Source organism: Poecile atricapillus, chromosome 1 (genome assembly GCF_030490865.1).
Source record: "Poecile atricapillus isolate bPoeAtr1 chromosome 1, bPoeAtr1.hap1, whole genome shotgun sequence".
NCBI lineage: Eukaryota > Metazoa > Chordata > Aves > Passeriformes > Paridae > Poecile > Poecile atricapillus.
Window position 1 is genome coordinate 70456872 of NC_081249.1, and position 21723 is coordinate 70478594.

At 41.0% G+C, this 21723-nt stretch overlaps 1 protein-coding gene across 2 annotated transcripts in view; it reads left to right on the forward strand.

The window, feature by feature from the left end:
- ATP8A2 (ATPase phospholipid transporting 8A2) overlaps window positions 1–21723 on the forward strand; it is a 319093-nt gene that overhangs the window by 262314 nt on the left and 35056 nt on the right. The gene's annotated exons all lie outside the window — the stretch shown is intronic.

Here is a 21723-nt window from a genome sequence, read left to right on the forward strand (position 1 = left end):
CTCTGAGAAAGGGAAGTAATTTATAAATATCCTTCTAGACCAGTTCCTTTATGCAGCTCTTCCAGTTATTTGATAGTCTGTGTTAATTTCTTTTATTGTTTCCTTTTGGTTTTTTCCCTTTGGGTTACTTTTCCGTATTGTATTTCTGCTGTCGTATTCTAGGCAGTGTTTTTAAATTTTATCCTACATTAGGAAACCTTTCAATCTTTCTGTTATGCATAATCCAAAGTGGGGATCCACAAGTTAAAACAATGAGAGTTACTGCAGTTTGAACAGAATGCAGTAGTGTGAATTCCCATTATTTGTTTCATTGGCTATCTCAAAGCAGACTCTTGGGAAGGGTCTGCAGGGAACCCCACTGGTCCAGGTCCAAAATGTGTTGAAACAAGCAATGCTTTCATTCCAGCCCATGCATCAGCATTTTTTTTCCCCCTGAAAGCCACAATGTAGGAAATGTCACCTGCACATTTGTATCTTGCCCCTGTGTGGACTTGGAACATGGCCCAGACACACCATCAAGCTTAATGGCACCCCTGCACCAGCCTTCAGGTGCATGTGCTGATTCTCACTTGCGTTTTTATTTGTAGAGGTCTCTCTCTTTTAATTCAATCTGAATTTACAGACCTAATTTTCATACATATATATGTGCCCACACATACACACCTCTCCTTTGGACCCAATATATTTAAAAGATGATCAATTAAAAGCCAGCATGGATATTTTCAGTTATCTCTTCCTAAGAACTGAGGTAGTGCTTACTGTCCTGTGAACTCTTTGGTGGTTTAAGACTACCAGGGTCAGGAAGATTTCTAAAGACAGGAAAATCCACAGGTGTTTAGATCTTCACCTTATTTCTCTTAAATGTGCTGATATTGACAGTAATACTGCTGGGCTGCCTTATCTCTTGGTCTGGATTCTTTGTGGGTTTGATTAACTATATCTATGAGTTCCTGTGGTGTCTTGAGTCAGAAAGGGATAATGCTCTTAGCTGAAAATAGGGCTGTTCTGTTTGCTTTGTTTGTTGGGTTGTTTTTTTTTTTCCATTTATAATTTATGTATTTCCACTTTTTTTAAAAAAATAACTTTTATTTCCCATACATATGTGAAGTTGTTCTCTGAATGCTCTAGGAGTTAAAGTAGTCTTGGGGGAATAATGCCATCTCTGACATCAGTGAAGGGGGGCACTCCGGAGAAGGGCCTGTCAGAGAGGGAACTTTCTTCTGGATTGCTGAGCTATAAATGTGGCAGGAAATACCCTAAGAAGTCTGGTTTCCCCAGGCAATGGTTTCTTAGGACCTCTCCTACTTCCAGGTACAGCAAGCTCACTGGACACATTACCATTTACTTAATCAGCTTCTGGAATGTGCTAATTTGGATCTTCTTGCATAGAAAGGCTCTAACACTAGTAATTGTGCTGTAGACAGACCTAACCAGAAAGTCTATTAGGGTCAAACTGACATCTAAGCAAGCACTGGAGTCTACTCCAAGTAAGGAGAGGTTAAGAAAACCTGGATTCCACCAGTGAGACTGAATTCAAGACTCATATGATTTGAACAGCAGAATCTTAGGGATTAAAAGCACTGATGCCTCTGCAGAGGTTAAAACGGCTGTCTTCTGGGTATTTCACATCTGGTTTAGCCTTGGAGAGCTCCAAACTGCTTTGTCTGCAGTTTGTTCCTTTCAGTACTTGAGCAACATAGTTTCCTGTTCCTCCTTCTAAGGAGCATTACTATTGTAATAGTAATGACATGAGGCTAACCTACCTTCTTTGACCTGACAGGGAGCCTTGTTTTCACTTGACTAACACTGTCAGTCAAAATTCACTGGGTCGTGTTACTGTAGTATTTTCCTGGAGTTGACTGACCTTTCCTAAGTATTGTAATATTTAATTTTTTTTTTTTTTTTTTGTTATGTTTCGTAATTGATTATGTATGTATCTGGCAGACTTGTAGAATGATTTGGATTGGAAAGGACCTTGAAAGTCATTTAGTTCCAAACCCCAAATACCTCCCCACCACACACACCCTGCCGTGGGCAAGAACACTCTATATAGGCATGTCTTTAGTCTGTTGGTTTGAATCCTCTGTGCAGAGAATCACTTGTTTTGTAAGCCGCTGTTTTGTTTTGTTTCTTCTAGACATTCAGTACTCATAAATCTGAACTTGCAGTTTCAGACAGTCCTGGAATGTCATGCTTAAGCTCTTAGGTTAGTAAATAAAATGCAGCTCCTTTGCTGCTTGGTTGGTAAAATATTTTAGATATGGTCTTTTCTGGTCTTGTCAACACCTTGCACCTATGAGCATGCCCTGGAATTTGATTGCCAAGTGACACACAGGGTTGGGTTGTTTTAGTTTGCCAGTTTGCATTTGGGTCTGATTTAATGTCTTTAAAGTGTTTCAGGTAAATCACAGGTGTCTGGACTGGAAAGGTAACAGAAGGCACCTAACTCCTGAAAATACATAATCAGTGTATGGTGCCACAGTCATTTTCAGAAATGTAATTCACATGCTAATAGCTGTCCTAGATTGTAATCATGTTAGTCAGGGCAATTGGATGTGGTAACACCCTGAATCTGTCAGAACAGACACAGCAGCTAACAGTGTGCAGAAATCAATCACTTGGTCTCTGCTCAAGTGATATGTGAAGTGTGTACTGTAATAAAAGTAGGCTCAAACTCCTCAATTAATATATGTGACCATACCAAAATTTAAGATCCACAGACTTCCATTTCCTAATTAATAAATGCTTAAGCATTTGAAATTAAATGGCAGTGGCAATTTTAATCCCCCAAATTTAAGAATCTCTGACTCACTGCCAGAGGATAATATAGTAGTGGCAAAAATAATTAGGCATTTCTGTAGCATGCTTTTACATGGGATCTGAAATTATATAGAGGCAAGCTGATGTCTCCATGATCCTTGTGCTGTAGGAAAACCCTGTTTAAGCAGGGAGATTAGACCAGGTCACCCCACTGGTCGTCCCTCATAACTCTTAACACTTCTGTGATTGTATCCAGTAGATAAGGAAACAAAATTACAGATAAGGGAATTGGCAAGGTGAAGTACTATAGTAGCAGACTCTTTAGTTAAGGTTGTGGAGGAGTGGACTATAAGTAACTGTGTGTTGTGGCCTCTTTCAGATCAGTATAAATTTTACTCTGAAATCGTTGCTGACTACATTTTGAAAGGTTTGCAGAAAGGACGACAAAATGAGTGCTTATCAGAATGGTGGGGGTGGGTGTCTGTCTATAAGGGGAGCTGCAAACAGAAACAGAAGGGATTTGGCTTTTGTTTTACTGCTCTGGCTGTTGTTCCACAGAGACACAGAAATCGGACACTGGGCCTGATGAAAGTGTATGTGAAGGAGGGTAGTGAGCTTCCTGTGCCAAAAAAGAAAGGCTGTATTGGAAAAGCTGAATATGGGTTAGGAAAATCAAAACAGTGTGATTATACACAGTGCTGTCAATAACATGGAGAAGAGTTTAAGAAAAGGCAAAGACTGTTTTGTGAGGAAGCACCACTATCACATTAACTTGGGGAAGAATTTGGCTCATGGTATTTAATGTCACATCACTCATTTAAAGCCCTAAAATTAGTGTTTATAATAAAACCCCTGACACAGCCATGACTGGTGTGATTCAGATGGCCCCTTTCCTTTTTTAATTTGTGAACAAAGCTGGTCCTTTGAAGAGAAGTGCTTGTTTACAGTTGTTTATCAGTGCAGGAAATGGATCAATTAGATGTAACTTTCTGAGTTAATTGAGTGCCACTACTGAAACCACCTGACGTCATGCTGGTGCCAGCAATGCCAGCTGAGAAATCTCATCATTGTTGCTGTGGGAAAGACAAGGACATGATGGGAAATGTTATTTTTGGCCCTCAAAAGATAAAAATTTTAAATATTTATAGAGTCTTATCTAAAATACTGATTGGTTATTAGTGCCTTGAATTGAGGCAGGGATGTGTGAATCCCTGGAGCTTTATGACCATACCCCATCTGAATTAATCTGAACCATTAACAGGGAATTGGCACTCTAAATTTTCCTCCTTTCTACACTGCACTGCCTTTATTTTTTCCTCTTGGATTGTTCTGTTAATGATCTAGAATGTAATAACAGCACACAAAAAAAATAGCTTTCAGGTTCATCCCTCTTTGAAATATTTGGCTTTAGAGCTATATTTATTTTTTTTTTATTTTGTTTTTCTGTTTTGTTTTTTTTCCTGCTGCAAAGGTTTATAATCCTTTTTGCCTGTACAAAAGCAGAATGGCTTCATTAGCATGGTGCTACCTTGTCACTGTACTGAGTTTTGCAGTCTTTTTCTTACTCAACAATTCTTCCCTGCTGACTTAAGGGTATTTTGGGAATGGGAGGGAGGAGGCTTAACGTAAATATTCTGGATTATTTCTTCCTGGCAAATTCATGGCCTGTTTTGAGACTGGAGAAGCTATTGGATGCATTTGATAGTGTTGCAAACCCGTTTTTTTCCTGTCAGTTGCAGAATAGCTCTGGCTTATGACAACTGTAATGAGGTCTTTGATAATGCTTCTGCAGCCTCAACCAAATGGGTTTACTGTGGGAGCCAGGAACCCTTTCAGAAAGCCCCAGTTTCAGAGCTGAGAGTGAAACAGGAGAGCACAACCTTTTAGTAAATCTCCTCTCCCATCTAATCTTGAATCTTGCAGGAGAACCACTTGAGGCTACCAGCAAGGTTGAAACTACTCAGTGTGGTTTAATGTTCCTCAGCTAATATTAAAAAAAAAAACAAATCAAAAAACAACAAAAAAACCTCATCCAACAAAAAAACCCCACCTCTTTTCCTCTGATATGATTTTGATGTTGCTGTCAAGCTTGTGGTAAAAGAGTGAATGAACTTGAGATGTACTTTAAGGGCAGAACACACAGAAAAGCTCTGCAGGTCAGTTACCTTAAAAATATCTCATATTTAATAGGCTTGTGAGCCTAAGGCAAGCTTAATTAAACTTAAAGGAAAGCAAAAATAAGAATTTAAAATGCTGGTTTGCTTCTTATAAACTGGAATAAGCCAAAGTCTGGATTACTCAGTTATGTGTGGTTATGGGATATGTTTTGTGAGCATTTTCCTGCACAGTGCAAACTCAGCAACCTTCTCTTCCATGTGTGTGCATGTCAGTCTCTGAAGAAGGAGAGGAAGGAATTTAAGATTATGATTTGGGGGCTTAGGATGTGCCCCATGTCACCCTTTTTCCTCTCGGGCTGCCCACAGACATGCTGGAAAGTATTTGTAGGGAGAAGGAGATACAGTGACAGTCTTTGGATACCTGAGACTGTGTCTGTTCAACTGTGTTCCATGTCTGTGCCTTGGATAAGAGTTCCCTGGAAGGGATTGAAAGCCCCTCTTTGCAGTGGAGTTTAATAGGAAGACACAAGCTGGCCACAATTTGTGAGTTTGTGGGCTGAAAGCCTGTCACTTTTGAAGGAGCTGAGCCCTAGAGCCTGGCACTGTGGTATCGTCTTTCCTCTGTCAAAAATATTCTTTAAGGAGCTCTGCATAACAGGTCTTCATTGAGTTATCTTTTATTCCTTTCCCATTTTGATTGAAATAGGCATGGCTTTATTAACAGTTCAGTTTACTTGTCTGTTAAGCTAAACTAAAAGCTTTGAAGACCTTCTGCAGTGGATATAAGTATCACTGAACCAGGTGGCTGCTTTGCCTTGCTGTGAGAGGAATTAGTCAAATTCCAGCTCCTGTGTGTGCAGGTCTTTAGTTTCTGGAGCTCTCAGTGTCTCCTTTATCTGCAACCTCCAGCTGATGCAGTCTAAATAATACATATTTGGTGCCAGTACAGGTTTCTTACTGTCTTGGCTGTGACAATGCCCAGTAGCAGATGATTAGGAAGAGTATAAGAGTAGGAAGGGATGTAATGGTGTTTCTGTGGTATAGTCTCCTACCTCTAAGCAGGTCAGGAATTTCAACATTCAAGAATAATACCTTTGGTTTTATATGGTGTGATCACACTCTGGTCCACAGCAACCTCCCTGAATCATATGCTATATATGTGAAAGCATATTACCTCCATATGGTTTTGAACCTACCACTGACCATCTGCTCTGGTGTTCCAAGTTCTTGTACTGGAAGAAGAAAGGTACAATTATTCTTTTTACCTGCTTTCTGCTGTTCTTGCGTTTATAGGCCTTTACATAGCCTCTCTCTCTCTCTCTCTCGCCTTCAATGAAAGTCATCGCACTAGTCATTACTCACAGTGAAGCCATGCCATACTGTGATTATTTCTGTTGCCTTTCTTCTCAACCTTGTCTAATTCTCTGGTGTCCTTTTTGGAATGAAGACAGAATGTAGATGAAGCACAGCTGGTTTGTTGGGATTTTTTTATAGCAGCATTTTTTATATTTATTTTTCTTCAATCCCATTTCTAGTAAGTCCTAACACTGAATTTGCTTTTCTCAACTCCTGAGATCAGAATTGCATTCTTAGGCCTTCAGCTGACTATTACTAAAAACAGTTTTCCCCCATTTCTGTCTATCTCTGTTTACTGAAAAACATTGAATTTTATTTTATCGCAAAATAAAAGCCACTCGCTCCCTCTCCTACCAGTTGTATCAGGGAGAGAATTAGAAGGGTAAAAGATGGAAAACTCACGGGTTGAGATAAAGACAGGTTAATAGAGAAAGCAAAAGCTGCACACACAAGAAGCAAAACCAGGAATTAATTCACTGCTTCCCATGGGCAGGCAGGTGTTCAGCCATCTCCAGGAGAGCAGAGCCCTATTAGGTGTATTAGTTACTCAGGAAGACAAAAACCATCACTTCAGAGGTCCCCCTCTTACTCCTTCTTGCCCCCATTTTATACACCGAGCGTTATGTCAGATGGAATAGCCCTTTGGTCAGTTGGGGTCACCTGGCTGGGTTTCCTCCGTCTCCTGTGAATCCCCAGCCCCCTCTCCAGCATGGCAGTATGGAAATCAGAAAAGGCCTTGGCTCTGTATAAGTTCTGCTCAGCAATAACAAAAACATCTCTACATTATCAACCCTGTGTTCAGCACAAATCTAAAACACAGCCCCATGCCATCCACCACTGTGAACAAAATTAACTCTACCCCAGCAAAAGCCAGGACGCTACAATCTGAGAAATAAAGTTTTCTACCACACAGATACGGTGTAGAGCTCAAATTAGTAAGCAGCAGAGTTCTTGGTGGAGAGCCCTGAATAGAAACAGGGAAATGCAAAGTATTTTAAATATTTGATCTGACTCTACTTGAACATTAGTGTGACCCATGCTCCAAAGTCACTGAAGTGTTCTTAAAAAATTCCATAATCATTAGTAAGCAGCTTGCAGTGTGATTGCTGGTCAGATGTGTACACAGGGAGGAGTGGGAGGTACCCACTGTGGGCCAAGGTAAGCCTCCAGAGTCCCTAAAGGGGGGAAACAACGGCTTAAATTAAAAGATTTCTGGCAGGCTTTTTAAAAATGGTAGTTATCTGTTACTCCAAGGCTTAAAGACTGATTTGTTTCCGGTGTCACAGCTTTGGAATATCTTGATGCTTCTACTATTTTAACATAAATTCTAAAATTACTGATCTTCATCTACTGTACCTTTCAGACTTCAAGAAGAATATAATCCTAGCATATAATATAATACAGTATAATAAGCAGAATAGAATACATCTTTCTTTAGTAGTCAGGCAGAAACTATTTCAAAACCGTTCCTGATTATATGCAGCTGACACGATTTTAAAGAGTAGCCGTATGGGAGCATTTCTTTTCAAGCTACACACAACATGGCATTGTAGGATTTTTGCACAGAGAAAAAAATAAACTAGGTCAGCATAGGTCAAACTGCAGTCTTCCAGTGAGAAAAGCATCTATTTTAAGTGGAAGATGAGAAATGATATAGTAACTGTTACCCTGAAGTGAAAAATGGTGCTGTTTATGTATTTAATTGGTCAGGGTTTGCCGTGGGGCTTTGAATTCCGCTGCTGTCGAATCTCGCATTGCCACTGTCGATCACGGGTTAAAAGACTCACGGTAAATTTATTTTGGATAGTTTCTTAACAGGTGTTTCCTCAGCGCTCCGAACGCTTTAAATGAGAACCGTGCCGCATGTCCGGAGCTCTCAGCTGAAATCACACGCAGCCTGACATGGGCGCTGGTGTGTTTACTCATCTGTGCCACGCTGACAGCAGGCCCTGGCGGGTCCCGCTGCCCGGCCTGGACGCAGAACAGATGTCGGGGATTAGGGGGGAAGGATCTGGGGAGGCTTTGGGGCTGCGCATTGGCGGAAGTCATTCATTGTGGAGACGTGGATGGAGCTGCTGGGCCTGCACTGAGGAGTCACCCAAAGTGCGCCTCGGTGATTTTGTGTATCTGAATCAAAACCAAATGTTCTCCCGGTACCTTTTAATTAAAGGGAAAGCATAAATCAATACAATAAAATACAGCTAGTGTACCAAGTGGTATTGTATTTCTGCAGTGCTCTTCCCAGCAAAGAAGCTGGCAAGGTGGAGCTCTGAAGGTCACGTTGCCTTGCCCGCTGTGGGTGGAAAGGCTGCCCGCTCTGTCCTGCTGGGAAGGGCTGTGAGGCAGGAGGTGGCTGTGCCTGACCTGGGGCCAGCGGAGCCTCTACTCCTTGGACTTGGTCTATTTGTCATTTTGTCAGTGTTTTACACTTAAGAAGTTTCCTGTGGGATGGGACTGCCTGTGTCCAGCTGTTGTCACTGGCCCTCATGTATGGAACATTCTGTGCTCAGAAATCAACCATCTGTGGAAACAGGGGTGGCACGAGGTGACCAAGACTGAGCAGTGCACTATGTGTCCCCTACAGATGTCAAATACTGCACCACATTACTGGGAGGCTTGTCAGGCATCTCGCTGGGCTGGAAGCTAACTTTTGGCAGCAATTCATTAAGTTATGGAATCAGAGAAGGCACCTGTCGCTGTGATTTGTGATACAGAAAAGAAAAATTCTAGTAATTGTTGCTATATTGTGATGCTGTTGTGAAGATTTCAGTAAAGGGTGAAAGGAAGGGAGAAAAATAAAGAGAGACCCAGGGTGCATCTCTAGCCTTTGGCAAGAGAGTGTTATGGGAGTCACTGGAGAGGTACTTCATATGTGACAGTACAAGGCACAGAGATATGGTGGCTCTGTGAAGAAGTTGTATGTGCTCAAACAATGACATAAATTACTCTGGGAGAGAAAACACAGGAAAGGAGCAATGTTTTATAGGAAAAACTATGTATTTGTGTAAGGCTCCATTGATCTGAGTTGAACTGCAGTCATGCTAAAATAACCCAAAGCCTTTTAGGGCCTCCAGGAGAGCCAGTATGATAGCAAAGAAAACATGGAGCTAACTGCATTCAGAACATGCTATAAGAATGTAACCATTGAATGAAGATAAAATCCCATGTGAATATGTAGTGACTGAGCTAGTAAATTACTCTTCCAGGGGAAATAAAATGTGGGGAAGTAATGGCTGTTATCTGATGCAAGTCAACCATTGCTGTAGCAGATTAAGATCTCTGAAGCCGAGTTTAAGGGACACAGTTTTCCAGGATGCAGAACTCCCTCTATGGAAGTGGTGTACTTTCAGCTGCTGTAAGAATTTGGTAAGAATTCAACATGCTCATCAATTTATAAACCTATGCCCCAATCTTAAGAAAAGATCTACTTCTCTGAGCCTTGCAGTTACGAGATATAATTCTTGCTGTATGATTATTAGTAATTTTCTGAAATTCTTGAGCTGCTAAGGAATCTCTAGGATGTAAGACATGGGAAATAGTGTTATCCTAGTAAATGCAATTTCAAATCATATTAGGAAGTAAGTAAGTTAAAAACAGAACATCAGCAACAGTGTTTTCTGTTTGTGGGTTTCTATGCTGTAATTCACTGCAGGCAGCAAACCACATGTAGAGCTGCAGTACTCTCCAACAAGCTGCCTGAAAGAGCAGGTTTCAGCCTGCCCCATTTAAATTGCCACATCAGGACTCTGGAGAGCAGCAGTCTTGCTGACATCAACTCATTTCCCAGATTTGGGGACAAAACGCTGAATTTAATTTGAGCTAATACTGATGGAAGTGCTGCCACAGGCCATTTTAGATGTCTCTTTGTGCTGTAGAACTTGACTTTTGGTCAGCAGCTGCAGTCAGGACCTAGTATTGTTTAGATAGCTCAGGCATGTGGATATACCTGATTATACCTACCTGAAATAATTAATAGTGTACTTAATGTTGAGGTTTTTTTATGCACTCTCTTAAGATGGTCTAGAAAAGCACAAAAAGCTTAACATGAAGATACAGTGGCAAAACAAATAGTAAAGGAATAAATGCAGATTTCAAAGATTTTTCATTTTTAAGTTAGTGAAACAATCATGTGAGACAGGGCAAGTGTTATTTCATACTAATATAAAAATGCTATTTTCCAGTTAAATATTTGTTTGTTTAAAAGCTTACTTTGAAAATACTCCAATGAGGGTGTTTGTATTTTTTTGTATTGTGAGGTTAGTACATATACCCAAATTCATACCACAAAGCCATGGTAGAGGTGTAGTGATCTTTCTGCTCCTGCTAGAACATCTTTTTACTTAGGAATGCTAATACTGAGGAGGAGGGAATATGTTGAAACAAATTTTATGTGAGGAAGCCAGTGCTGTTGTAGTAGCAGAGTTGGAAATTTCCAACACAAAAAGCCAGGAAATTTTAAGTTTCTGAATCTTTCTGTAGGTATAACTTAGCAAGTTGTACAAGTATCCTGTATCTTTGCTGGCAAGGAACTGCGTCTTCTAAACATAATTACTCCCCTGGAGTTTGAAATTCAAAGGTGGGTTCTGTAAAATTAATTTTTTTTTCCCCTGCAGCTTTCATGATAAAGGCACAGTTATTAAATAAGGGCAGCTACTCTACAAGTCATTGCTCTTAAAACCTTTACAGAAACTTAGAGACACTGAACAAGAGTGGTTACATGCTGAACATTACTTCAAAAGGAGAATGTTAAGTATAAATTTCTTACATGCAGAGTACAAGTTTATCCTAAAGTGCATGAAGCAGTAGACAAGACAAACTGTTACATTGTCAAGTCTGTCAAAGTTCCTCTTTCAGATTTCATGCCGTTGTTTGTGTAATTTGAGGGGGAAGGAGAGCTAACATACAAAGATTCTTTAAAAAGTGTGCGTAGGTGTGACTTCGATTTCATACTGGCCTCACTTTCCTACACGTTGTACCTTGGCTCAGTGAAGGAATCGTGGCAGGTCACTGCCCAGCAGCGTTAGCTGCCCATGGCCCTGCTCTGCCACGCCATCCCAGGGAAGTTCATCTTAAATTGGAGTATAAAAGAAGATTATATTGTGTTGCACAAATGTGTGGTTGAACAAATCTCAGAAAACACAAACTGTCATGATTCAGAATAGTACCAAGCCTGACTAAAGTGAGGAAAAATAAATCTTGGATGACATAAACAGTCAGTGGGGTTTTTTTCCAAGTTGTTCATGGTTTTAATTTGTGCTGGAGAAGCTCATGCTAATACAGAAAGGTATTTTATTTTTTTTTTATTTAATGTGAAAGAATAATTAGTGCCTGGTGCTACTTAGGTAAAAATTTACTGAGGTGTTTCATCCACTGTAAGGAGAAGGTCCTTTGCTTAATGAGATTTGTGCTTTCTAATAAAATTTCAGGAGTCCACTTACCCATTTACATGGAGCATGATTTTACTACTAACTTAACCAACAGTTTTCTCCAAATGACTATGAAGAAACATAAATTTTCTTTTTTTTTTTCTTAGCTTAGTGTAATGAATAATAAAAAAAAATTATAGGCTGCATGGAACTGAATTGGAGTTTACACTGCTAGTGAACCATAAAATCAAATTAAAGCATTATCTGATTAATTTTCTTAATTCTCTGCTATCAGAGTAATAATGGAGGGTAGCATGGGCAGGCTCCTTGTTTAATTGGTAGTGTTGTATACTATTTAAGTAATGAGATAAAGTAATTTTTTCCTTAAGCAGGACTACATGTGTAGAAAATATCTTTAGTTAACACAAAACAGAGCCTATTTTAGCATCCTGTGGGACACATTTAGCCAATGATATATTAATGTATCTATCAAATACTAATTTCTGTAAGGTACATTAAGGAATATAATAAGAATAGGTTGTTAACTTGCTGTGTTCCTCCATTATGGAAAAAGATTTTAGAAATAAAAGGATCTAGAAAGATCCTTTCACTGTGCTCCTATGGTTTTATAGCTCTAACTAGTCCTTTCAAAACCACAGTAGTGTATGTGAAGTTAGTTTTGGTGGGTTTTTTCTTCCCCTTGAAGATTTTAATTTTTGTTTTGTAGCTTTGTATTGTTAATTCTTGATCATGAAATGACCTAAAGCAAGCAATTTGTCTTTTTTGAGTTGACGTTGTATTTTTCTTGATCTTCTGTACTTGTATTTTCCTGCTGTTGTTTATCTGTCATAACCAGCAACTTCTTTAATGAAATGTTTCTTGCCTGATACCTGGATCTCAAAACACCTTGGTCTTTACTGGGAATGCTGGATACATGCCTTTGTGCTGCTGTTGGCAATTTTCTTCTTGCCCAAAGTACTGCTCCTGTTGTCCCTCCCTACATTTATATCCAGGTGCTACATTAAAAATATCAACAAGCTGCATAACTAGGAAGCTAGACAGTGGATAGATTCCTTACTCTAGGCTCCTATGCTCCTAGGCTCCTTCAAGAATGACTGGAAAAATTAAGGGAAAGGGGTAAAATATTTGAGTGAGGTGTCTGATTTTTTTTTTTTTTTCCTCCTTTCCGCCTCCTACTGCTCTCAAGGGGATGTGGTGGTATGAGCAGAGACTGGGAGAGGGAGGAAATAGTTTTGAGACTGGACCAATGTGTCATTGTGTTAAATCAAGCCAGCCAGTGAGGTCATTGTTTTCATCTGAGTCAGTTTAGAATGAAAACTCTTACATTATGGAAAACATTGCACATCTTTATTTCAGATATGGAAATATCCAGCCAGCCTTTCAGTGGCAGAGCTCTGCTGATTTCATCTGAGGTACTCCTGACTCCCAGTGGTGTAAGCAGGAGGGGAAATCAAATTCTTCTGCCTCATTTCTTAACACTTTGCCACTAACCCAAAGGGGTTACTCTCTAGGTGCTTTTCCAGCCTAGACATTTGTTGAAGAGGCAGCTGGTAAATCTGTGGATTGCACCTGTCAACCCTGAATCTATTAAATCTGTCCAGCCTGGAGCTGGCTGAGGTTATGTTGCAGAAAAAAGTTCTCAAGCACCAGCTCATGTTGAGGCTAGACCGTGTTTCAGCATGTACAGGGAAAATCCTTGAGACTGCAGTCTTGGATATTGATTATATTTCATACTTGGGCTCCAGTAGGCTTGTTCTCCATGTTGTGTGATTTAACTGGGGGGCTTGGGCAATCTGCCCAGCTCTGCAGTCGATTTGTGTGACCATGAGTTAGCCCTGTCGTCTCTCTGCACTTGCATTTTAATGCATGTGACCTCTAAGGTGGGTCTGGTGTTTGTAGCACCTTGAGGATCTTGTATAATACAGGAATATTAAAACTATTTGTGTATTTTCTACAGTATTAACAGCATGGGGTAGAGATACTGACCATTCCAGCCAAGCTAACAGAAGTAGTAGGAGGTTTTGATTTAATGTAACAAAGCTTTTTAATCATTTGAAGTGTGAGAAATCCATTGCTAGCTGATGCCTTGAGAATAATTTGTGAAAAATCAGTTTGCTTATGACAGTCTCTACAGTTGTTACATGGCATGGAGTGCTTAGAGTGTTAGTTTGTGGCAAGTCTTGTGTCTCCTTAAGATATGTTCAGTCACTTGATTGTTAAGAATTAATATTTCTATCCATTTGAGGTAAAACTTCCAGGCCTTTTGAAAGAACACTGCCCAGTGGTAGCGCTGAAACGTTCAGGCTGAAGAGGACCCAAAACGTGCAGACCTTGCACAGTGCAGTTCTCTAAAGGAAAACAGGGGTGGGTAATGGTCTGCAAACCGCAAATATGTATTTGCTGAGGAGTTTGCACAATGATATTGTTCATAATATGTGATAGGACTTTTTTATACGTGCAATCTGTTTCTCTTCCTACTGAAGTTAGGGTTCAAATTTACTCGTGAAGAGCATTTTAAAAATTAAAAAAAAAAGAAAAAAGAACAAACCTAAACAAAGATGTTGAAGTTGTAACATCACTAAAAGTGCAACAATAGTCTGAATTAGCCCTATTGAGTCTATAGAGCAAATGAAAGGCCATCTTTTGCAAGTGTGCCAGGCCAACGAATCCACACAGTCCAAAAGACACGGTTTTCCCTAGCCTCTACCTGGCTAGAGGCAGGGCCCCTCTAAGCCTGGTTATCCTTCTTTCCTTGGGTATATGTCTTGGAGGTTCCTTCAAGGGAATCAGACATGTCGTCATCATCATACTTGTCAGTTTGACTACAGGCTACTGGAGCAGCTTTCTTTTTGGTGGAGTATCCCCCCTGAGTCTTGCTGTCTTCCAATTCATGCACCCGTTTTGCCAGAGCAGCAGTAGATTTTCCATCCCATCTTTTCATGTTTTCTCCACAGTCACGTAGGAAAAACCACAGCTCAGCTCATAGCTTTTTCTCTCTATCTGGGGAACTTCTGCGTTGAGTACCAGGGCTCTTGGTCTGTACTGCCGAGACTGAAAGAAGGTCCTCCCTGAGTTTCTTGAAATTCTCCTCCATTTTGTCTTGGAAGTTTTGCATACGTGTTTCCATAGCTGCAATTTTTGTCTGTATGGGGCCATGCACGGTATCTGCATATGTTCGAAGTTTCTTCGCCATATCCATCACAGTCTCCTCCCGGTCATCTTGCTTCATTGTTGCTAAAGCAGAAGCGTATTCTTGTGGCCCAAGTCGAACAAGTTTTCGCCACATCACAGATGTACATGGCACCAAGTCTGGATTTCTAGTACCTAAGTCACCCACGAAGACAATCTCTACTATTGCCATTTCTCTCAAGCGCTGAATCCCTTGTTCTATGGTTTTCCAACGAGTTTGCTGTATATAGAGATCGTCTGCACACGGATATCTTTGTGCCACACTTCTTAGGACTCGTTCCCAGAGACTATAAGGGTCAGCCCCCCTCATCATCTCCTGGTCAATAACCGGGTCGTGTGACAGGGATCCCAGATGCCTCGCTTCAGTGCCATCCAGAACTGTAGCCTCACCTGCAGCATCCCACAGACGGACTAACCAACTAATTATAGATTCATCAGGTCGTCGAGTGTAATCTTTTCTCAGGCCACGAAGGTCCTTCAGGGAGAAAGGTTCACCAGCGCCTTCTGATTTTTGATCATTTGCTGGTCTTGAGGGTCCTTCCCCCGCATCACCATTATCATCATCTACTGGCCGATCGGTTTTGGTTTTGAATTTCATACCTCTCGTGGTAGGAGCAACAGACACTGGCTTAGGTTCACTGTCTGGTGTGGCCACTGGCTTAGGCTCACTGTCTGGTTTGGCTGCTGGCTTAGCTGCAGCCAGAGTGACTGGGGTAGCTGCTGATTTATCTGCCTGCCCTACAGTATCTAGCACCGTGCGATAAGCATACGCTAGGGCCCAGCTTATTGCAATGATATTTTTCTTCTTAGAATCATCACAGCAATTCTCTTCCAGATATTTCCCTACTTCATCTGGGTTCTGAATTTGTTCACGTGAAAATTCCCAGGCTGGGGGATCAGAAAATTCCTTCAGAGTTCGGCCAATTCTCTCCCATTCTCTACACCACTCAGGATTTCTCACACCTGAGTCTACTTCTGGGGCAGGGATCTCATTGGCTCCTCTGGCTATCTCAGCCCTCATTCTAGAGAAGTTGCAGACCATATAGAGGAAGCTTAACAGCTGAACTACCAGGAAAGTGACCAGGAAAGTGGTATCCTTAACACTCAGGGGAAACTGGATATTCTCAAAGAGGGACATAACACATTCAAAGGAGAAGAAGGAAAGAAAAGGCTGAAAAGCCTCATCCCCTGCTCTTCCTCTAACAAACTGGGTGCAATTACCAATAAACTCCCAAAATGTGCTACTGGGACTGGGAGGCAGGGTCGGGCGAAGAAACCATAAGCCAAACATACCTGACAGAAACTTCAGTAGTTCTATAAACTTCTTATAAATCATTATCACCGAGCCCAGCACAATAACCATTCTAATCCGTGCCCCTCTACTGGAAAAGAGGGCAAAGACAGGTATTAAAACCTCAAAAACTTTTAGGGACCAGATCCACATGAAGGCTTCCACCCCGAGAGATATTATGTATCCAAACAACATGGCTACTGACTGCTTTATCCCAATACAGAATAAATACAACCAAAAATACAACCAACAATCAGTACAGGTTTTTCCACTTTCTCTTGCCCCTGTTCGTTGGGCGCCAAAAACTGTATTTGTCCTAGTTTAGGGCAGATTAGGGAGGAAAACTCCAAATGGGGATTTCCCCAGGGAAATGCCCCTCCTCACTTTCTGGTCCGGGAAAAGAAAGAAAAAAAAAAAAATTCTTTGGAGAGAAGTGGAAAAAGCTGTTTATTTAACAGAAAATTAAATCATATTAAATAATAAAACCTCTTGCTGTTCGATGGGATGGCAAGTCTAGGAAGAAAAGTCCTTTTCATGTGGTGAAGCTCGGCTCGCTCAGGTTCTTATCAGTCCCTCCGGCGCTGGAAAGTGCCGAGGCCCAGGCCCTGGTGGGCCACAGGCGTGGGCTCCCGGGGTTTAGCTGGGTGTTCAGTCCAGAGCAGGCTTGCACAGATCCAAGAAAATTGGAAAAAAAAAAACAAAGGTCCAGGGAACCCCTCTGCCTCAGCTAGCTAAAACTAACTAAAAACCAGAGAGAAGCTCTGTCCCGCTGTCTGTCCGTGCTGCAGACACCACAGTCCAGGAGCGAGATGTGTGGGAGTGATGTTTTTCTTTAACACAAACTGCGCGCTTCGTCTTCCCCCCTCTCTTGCTCTCAGAGCCAGTCTTAAAGGTGCAGAACTTAATATATAACATAAACCAGACGATTGGGGATACCAGTATCATAAAGTCACCCCAGGACAGCAGGAATCTGAGAGTTTTCAGAGCATTGCTGTAATGTGTCCCAGTGTTAATGCTTGAACTTCTCAAGGAGAGTGGTAGGTTTGTCCGTATCTCGTGCCTTCAGATGAGGCATTGGAACTTAAGTGGAGCAGGACTGTTTGTGCAAGCTTGCAGCACCAGTGGGAAAATGTCTGTGGCTAAGGGCCCAGGAACAGCACCTCAGATCGATGGGCTGAGGCAGGCTTTGCAGAAACTGCCCTCAGCTGACTGAAAAGCAGACATGAATTGCCTAACATGGGATGGGAGCAGAGTGACCAGCTGGACTTCCTCAGCTCTAACCCTTCTGAAGTGGTGTGCTCAGACCAGGCCACTGGTCTAGAATTGATGGAGAATGGATACTGGCAGAGAGTCCACCTGGTGCATCTCAGTTGGCTGCTTCGAGGTGTATCAGTGTTAGTGCGTGCACTGCTTCCTGCTTTGGGCACTGAGGCAGAGCAAACGGAGCAGCAGGGCCAAGCTCCCAGAGCTGCACTTGCAGGGCACACAAGTGTCATCAGTGTCTGAGAAGTCCAGATGAAGAGTACCTCAGTGATGGCAGTGAGTATTTCTTGTGTGTCACCATGTGCGAGTCCCTCACAATAATCAATGTGGCCATCCTCTTCCTCACTCCTGTACCAAGTGCTGCCAAAGGCAGTGCCATACTGTCATCCACATTTGACTACTGGGGACCAGTGATGTGCCTGCACTGCAGGTTGGACTTGAATTCCTAGTGTACAAAGCTGGAATTGAATGAGTATGAAACTGCAGTTGAGTGACTTACTGGGTCCTTATCCATGTCTGATGGAGAGAACTGTGATTAGGCTCCAGGCACACTTCCAGGAATTTTTTTTTTTGTGCTGGAAATATAAAGCCAGCTGTTTCCATCATGGCCTTATACTTTTGCTGTCCATTTTTTGTCAGAATTATGTGGATATATGAGGAAATGAAATAATAAGAAACTTTTATTATTCAAAATAAGAATTTAAATTTTGTCTGGCTTTTCTTGAATGAGATGATTGAGATCCTTGCTTGCTTTGTCTGAATCATTTACTGGTCCCCAGTTGTCTAACCATGCTGTGATAAGAATACCAGAACAGTGTGTACATTGACTTCCCATCCCTGGGCACTTTTGGCCTTGTTGTCCTTGGAAGTTGTTGGCAATAGCAACACCACCTATTGGTGAAACAGTACAACTAGGAATGATGCTTATCTACATATTAAGAATAGTAAAATGAAGAAAAGAGCTTGAAAATCATTCCAGATAGTATTGCAACTTAAGGATTTTTTTTAAAAATAATCTATTCTCGATTTCATATATATGTACGTGTACATAACATGTCCTTGAGTTAAAATAAGGAAAGAAAAACTCAAACTCCAACCAACAAATGTAAAAGCCCACCTTAACCTATGCTTTCTAAAATAATAATACAATGATGATCTTTCTGGTCATTCTGAATGCTCACCGCTATCACTTTTTTTAATGTACTAAAAAACAACAAAAAAAAGAAATTGTCCACCCTTACAAATACTATTTAGAAGAGGTTAAAGGCATTGGGACCTATATTACTTCTTTCTCAGTTGTGAAATAACTGGAGCTAAGTTCTTTTTCTTTCTTTTCTTGTTCCCATTCTTTCTTTTTAACAAATGTTATCAATTCTCTAAAATGAATGCTTTGTCTGTGGCAGATTAATCAGTGTTTGAAAGGCAGTCTACTGGTAGCAGCAGTTTAAGTTTCAATGTTCTCAGAAGGAGGACTTGCATTAGTCTCAAGTGTTTTTAGGGGGTGCCATGTGATTAATGGTCTCTGGTAATTCACTTTGGATGTGATAGTCACTAATGTTTACATCAGTAGACAGGACAAAAATTACTTTGTTACCTATCATGGGGCCTCTGTGATAGCAGAGATGGTCAATATTTTGAATTTTTTTAAAAAACAACCTATTTCTACTCCTGCTTTGGGTGATGATCTTTACAAAAAAAAATAAAAATTGTAGTGGTTCCTGTTTGGTATCTCTGCTTTTTTTTATCTTGGGATAATAACTGATAGCTGAAGAGTGGTGTTCACAGTAACTGGATATAGAAGTGCCATATTTCACTGAAGATGTATTGCAGTACCATCTTCACTGTTGTCATGACTGGCTCAGCAACTGGAATGGAGCACAGCAATAGCTGGGAAGCGTGAGAAAAGCATTGTAGGGATATTTAGGTGTTCTTACTGCAGCTTCTGCTCATAACCCAGCTCTTTATCCTACAATCTGGGGACTAACCTGGAAGTGCTGTCTATGGACATCCCCAGAGCACGTTGGGTGATTTGCTGTGAATGCTCTGCTGAGGAGCTCCCATGCTGTGAGAAGAGAGAGTAATCCTGCCAGGGAGAATGCTGTGTTCAGAGGCAGAGCTGTGCCTGCCAGACAGACCAGTTCACTGTCCTGAAGTGTAGCAGTCCTGTAACTCCAAGAGGAAACTAGAGATGAGCAGGCAAGAAACCTTCCGGATGAGCTGAGGAATGGAGTAAAACCTTGGTGAGAATTGTGTGGAAAAAGCCTTGCCAGTAGTAAAATGAGTGTCTGACAGGGTTCTGATGAGATGAATAGTTTTTCTGTTATGGTGAAGTTTATGGACAGAATAATACTTGAGTAAAATACATAATTGCAGGCAAAAAGTATTTGGCTTTGAGGTTTTTTCCAACATGCCACATGTCCAAATTCATAGCCATTGATTGAGATGTCAGCATTTATTACAAAAATAATAGCATTTAAACTTCTATAGAACACATACTCAGATTGTTCTGCACTTTGAAAGTGTGTCAAGTTGCTTTCAGCTAGAAAAGCAAGAAATGGAACGTAAAATATTTCAATCAAAAATACCAGAAAATGCATATAGAATACTATGGCCCTTTTTTAGCCTTTATTAGCACAGGCAGAGGAAGGATGGTGAGTGGAAATGCTGATGTGATTCTGTGACTGCCAGCACTTGCAGGGTCATGGCCAAAGAAAAGCAAAGCATGAGGATAAATCTTATTATGTTTTGCCACTGTTATTATGGTTCAATTTCTTGGCTAACAATAAAGTTATTAATTCCCTCTTATTCCTGTACATCCTTTTCCTTAAATAAGCATAGATGAAAACTGCCTGTGTGCTTCTGGCATTCTCATGTGGATGTAGGCATGAGGACTCCCAAATAACCAAGAGCTGATTCTGTGACTGGAATGTGTTTGCTTACTGTCTGTGGGTGGCAAAGTGTCCGTGAATGTTTTGCCACAGTCTAGCCTGCTCTTGGTTTCAGTAGAAGATTTACCACTGATTCGTCAGTCCAGCAGTGGCATGGAGGAGTTAACATTTAAAAGTGAAAGCCGCTTTTGGATGTCCTCACTACTGGGCAACCCAAGGGCAAGTTGCTGCTAAATATGACTGAGTTGTTAGGTGAACAACTTTAGCTAGAGATTGACACTGGGAGAAGATGCTGGATGCTACTGGTGAACATCCTCTGTGATGGTTTCTCTCAATTTAAGAGCTTTACTGCAGTGAGTGGTTGAAGTCTACTGTTGTGAGCAATCATTTTCATCTTACAAGGTGTATAATGACAAATTTTGTCTCCACTGTGTTCAAAGGCTAGTAGATGTTTCATGCAGTTCCATTTCCTCTGTAGCTCAGCTCTGTCTTTGCCTGTGCCACGTCCTGACACTTCAGCATTGCGGGCTTGCAGTGCTTGTGTGCTGCAGCGTGCGACAAAGCTGAGCCAGCCAAGCCTGTGTTACACTGCTGACATGTCAGGTGCGTGTGTGTGGCATAAAAAATATTGAGAATATTGAGAAATATTGAGAATTTGGGAAAGAGATATGGTGGTGTCTGTAACCAGTGAGAGAGCAAAATCTGTCTAGACACTGGAAATGCTGTTGAAACCTTTCAGCCTCTGTTTCAGTTGTGTGGTGCATACAAGTAGTTACAGGGGGAAAAAAGTCTTTTCTAATGTGCAGTGGTATTTAACAGTGCTGATGGGAAGCACGTGTATTCCATGGAAGGGGCGATGAGGTTGTCTCAGACAGCCCCTTCTTGTTGTTTGTGTAGCAAACCTGGTCTTCAGTCACCATTAATTTATCTGCAAATGGTTCTAATGAGCTAAAATAGCATTTCTGTAAATAGTGCCATATTTCAACTTCATTCCATAGCTATTTGTGTATGCTGGGATATGTAAGGTTTCCAGATAGCTTCCTTCTCAAATCCCTCCAAGCTTTTTCTTCAAGCATTACAACAATGAGAAGAACGCAAATATAAACTTAGAGCTCTTTGTTTGTAAAAAAAGCCATTTGTAGGACAGGAGTGAATCTTTCCCACCCTGGGTTTCAGGCAGCAGCAGCTTGAACTGGAAGTGCTGTATTTAAGTGGAATACAACTGAAACATTTTAGTGAAAAATATATTTTTTTTTATGTCACTTTGATGCTGCTCAGAGATCTAAGACAGTAGACGGAAAGAGTAAGCGAAGGGCACAAATGGTGGTCAAAAGTGCAAGCAGAATATACTTATGGTGCTCTTCTCCATGACTAAAAATGTGTCTGCCTGGATTCACAACTTAATACCATTGGAGGATTTGGTCAAAATATGTGCTTTTTCAGAAATGTTTAAGAAATTTGAAGTCACAAGG